Source organism: Chinchilla lanigera, unplaced genomic scaffold, assembly GCF_000276665.1.
Source record: "Chinchilla lanigera isolate Chin_1 unplaced genomic scaffold, ChiLan1.0 scaffold00122, whole genome shotgun sequence".
Lineage (NCBI taxonomy): Eukaryota > Metazoa > Chordata > Mammalia > Rodentia > Chinchillidae > Chinchilla > Chinchilla lanigera.
Genome location: NW_004955523.1, coordinates 1,164,053 through 1,168,053, shown reverse-complemented (window position 1 = coordinate 1,168,053; position 4,001 = coordinate 1,164,053). Strand labels below are relative to the sequence as shown.

The following is a 4,001-nucleotide window of genomic DNA, read 5'->3' as shown; positions in this document are numbered from 1 at the left end:
AGTAGGTTTCATCTTCTCTCAGAGAAATCAGCACGGTCCTTTAAATCCTGTCATGCTAGGGATGCAGCTCATCGGTAGAGCTCATGCCTACCAGGCAGGAGGTCCTGGGTTCCATCCCCAGCACTGCAAAAAAGGCAAACAATATAAATCAAGCTTCCAGCTGCAATTAGAATAAAATCAAAACGTTCTCCTGGCACACATGATCAGGCCTTCCCCTGGTCTTTCTGTCCATGGAACTGCCACTGTGTTTCTGCCTCAAAGTCCTTGCCTTTCTTGTCGTGTGGGCGGGATCTCTCCCAGCCTGGAGCTTTCCACCCCCGGCTTGTCCTAGCATTAGCGATCATGTGACCCACTCGCTCTACCTAGACTGGGCTGCCCAAGGCCTTTACTCCTAACAGCACACTCTTACGTTCTTGCTGTTCGTCACTGCCCAAGACTGTCTGTTTTCCTTATTTTCTTCCTCCATAAGATAAACATCACAGCAGGGACTCTGCCTTCTCATTGCTATGTCCTCAGTACCTAGAACACTGCTAGCATATAGTAGGTGCTAAATAAATAAATATATTTACGTGTTGGATGAAGTTGGCATGGTGGTGCATGCTTGTGGTCCCAGCCACCTGCCCAAGGGAGGATCTCGAGTTCCAAGCCAGACCCTGTCTCAACAAAACAAAACAAAACCAACTTGCATCTTATCATGTTCTGTTTTCAAAATGAAAAGGTGTTTTTAGAAAATTGTGTTTGGGGGTAAGTTAAATTCTTGCCACCACCAAGAAGCGTGTTATTTCCTCTTGTGCAAAGTGTTTCTGGATGGCCTCTTTCCCCATCCTTTTGAGACCTGTGTTCTGGGACAGTGTCAGTGATTCTCCCTGCTAGGGGGGAGAGGGAGGCCAGAATTTTAGTCCCTCCCCTCTCCCAAGGGACATTTGGTGATGTCTGGAGATACTTGGGATTAGGTCAGGGTGAGCGCTACTAGCATCTAGTGGTCAGAGGCCTGGACTACTACTCAGCCGCCCACAGTGTGTGGGAAAGCCTCCCCAGCAGAGAGCTATTAGACCCAAGAAGCCACTGGTGCCAAAGATGAGAGACCTGCTCTATGGTACCTTTGTCATGGCACATCCTAGAGACAGTTGTGATTGCTGGCTGACTTCCCAGCTACACTGCATGCTCCGTGAGGCAGGTGACACATGTGTCTTGCCAAGTGCCTGGCGTACCGTTGACAGTAAGGACTGAAGGAAGGTAGGAAGGTACATGGAGAATCACATTAGGACTCTGCAGAGATCATGCTGTGGTTTTCTTGGGCCATTTCCCACTTAACCCTTCGGGCACTGTAATCAGCTGGCATTCACTCATTTTTTTTTTTTTTAGTACAGGATCTCACTGTGGTGCCCAGACTGGCCTCAAAACTCGTGGTGACCCTCCTCCCTCAGCCTCCTGAGGGCTGGGATTACAGGTGAGCTCCACCACGCCTGACAACAACCTTACTTCTTGGGGGCAGCCAGGCTCGTAGCTATAATTGCCTTTCACTCTCAAAGAGGTCCTAGTTTTGGCTGAGGAAGTAGCATGAGCAGGGCCTGCATTCAATCCCTAGCACTAACCCCCCCACAAAAACAAAACAAAACAAAACAGAAAACCTCCTAGTGTGCTCTTTGGTGTCCTTACTATCCCTTTTGTCTGTTTGTTTGTTTGTTTTTGTTTTTCTGGTTTTTTTCTGGTACTGGGAATCCAACTGATGACCTTGCGTTTGCCAGGCAGGTGCTGTGCCGCTGAGCTAAATCCCCAGCCCCGTTACTGTCCCTTGACACTGTACATTTAAACCGTTAGAGCACAGCTGTCGTACCTCTTCACAGTGGCCCACCCTGCATGTGGGGTGTATTTTTATCCCCCGCTTTCTGCTCGGCCCAGCCTCACGCAGCAGAGTCTGCTCTTCCTCTCCCTTCTTTTGTTCTTACCTTTAACAGATGTGAAACTTTGCCACCTTTAAAAAAAATAAACTGTTGGGCTGTGTCAGCGCCCAGAACACGACAACCTGGAATATGGTGCTTTGGCGTGTTGGGTGCCTTGAGCTACAGGAGAGCAGAGGCCTCACAAGCAACCTCAGAGGTCAGTTCTGTCTGACCTTTTCCCTGGCCTCCCGTTTCTCATCTGTCCTTCTCCCTGAAGCAAACTGTAGACACCGGAGTCCGCCTCCCCAAGGCAAGTCATAGAATCGGAAGTCCTCGTCCCCACAGCTGCCCATCGAACCTGCAGCTATTACCCTGACGTTCCCTGCCCTTCCGAGCAGGACGCAGTCGTGGAGATTCTCTGGCTGACTTTGGCGGTAGATCGTAACATTCTCTTCGCGATGGGCTCTTCCTGTGTGAGACCAGCCGTTCAAACTCCTCTCCAGACAAAAGCAGGGCAAGCGGGAGGCGGCGTCAGCTGAGCAGGGCCTTGCTCTCCACCTCCTGGAACCAAAACCTCCTGGGCCTGTTTTGTGGAAGTCAAGGATTTTGGAAAGACTGTGGCCCATGAGCTGTTAAAAAAAGTCTGCTCGAAGTTGGAAAGGCTCTATTGTTGCTGTTCTGTCTTCCGCTGCCACGAGCGGCTGCCCCCTCTGCCGTGTGCCACCCTGCTTTAGAGCCAGTGGATTATGGACTGGACCCTGCACGAACTATCCTCAAGATGAAAATAAATTGGAATAAAGGGTATACGGCAATTCTGTGATGACCGGGCACTTGATCCAGCCAGTGTTACTGTTTTGATCACCGCGTGGAAGCTCAGAGCAGGAACGTACTGCGAGCTTTGCAAGCCGGAGTTCACGGACCGCACGGCAGGATTAGGTGTGACGGCACGGAAGAGCTAAAGGCTCAGATACCCAGGATGGAACAAGAATTGAAAGAACCAGGGCGACTTAAGGATTTTTACCAGTTTACTTTTGCTTTTGCAAAGAATCCAGGACAAAAAGGATGAGGTCTAGAAATGGCCGTTGCCCACTGGAACTTAGTGCCCAGTGGAAGATTTAAATTCTTAGACTTGTGGAATAAATTTTTGTTGGACCGTCACAAACGATCAATACCAAAAGATACTTGGAATCTTCTCCTAGACTGCAGTACAGGAGTGCAGTGGCATGTCTGATTGTGAGGAAGGAGGAGCTTGGCCTGCTTTCATTGATGACTGGAATACACATGCCCTCAAACTGCTCAATTGGACAAGGCCAGGGATACGGCTCGGTGGCACAGCGCCTGCCTGGCGAGCTCAAGGTCCTGAGTTCGATTTCCGTTACCAAAAAAATTGCTGGGACAAGAAGAACAATAGTGTAGCACTGGAGGAACTTTCTGGAATGTACATGTCTGTACAATAAATACAAACACTACAGAAAATTGCACAATTTCTGCCGACTGGACTGAACTAAAGATCAGTCCTCACCTTTCAGACTGAGGGTGGAGACAAAATGTTAAGGATGCATTTTGGACCATATCGTGTCTCATTCTTCTAATGGTGGCTTGAGCTTGTCTTCTAGTCTAGACCGCTCTAAACATTTATAATTCCAACACTGTGGATTTCATCCTAATATCGTAGATCGTCCTGGCTTATTCTCCCATAAGTCTTATAAGCTTTATGCTGGTTATTTTTTTAAATTTTATTTTAAAGAGAAAAAAAGTAAAACAAAATTTCAAAACGAGATAATAGGAAAGTAGCAATGGTTAATACACTGCATATTGTTATCTTTAAATCAGTTACTCAATGGGGGGGGGACAAAAAACCAGATTACAACCCCCTGGGGCTGGGGATTTAGCTCAGTGGCACAGCGCCTGCCTGGTAAGCACAAGGTCGTGAGTTTAATTCCCAGTATCAGAAAAACAAAACAAAAAACCGAATAAATCAGTTACTCAGAGTGCAAGATATATGAATTTAATTGTCCAAACAATATTAGCAAAAACCTTTCTTTTCAATGAATTTAGAGAAATTAGTAATATAATGATCTTACCTATCTAGTATGTATAGATATGTTTTTTTTTTTC

The 4,001-nt window shown here is 47.2% G+C and overlaps 1 pseudogene; it reads left to right on the top strand.

The window, feature by feature from the left end:
• The first annotated feature begins 2,671 nt into the window (after nucleotides 1-2,671).
• Nucleotides 2,672-3,663, top strand: LOC102013205 (annotated as a pseudogene).
• The last annotated feature ends 338 nt before the right edge of the window (nucleotides 3,664-4,001 follow it).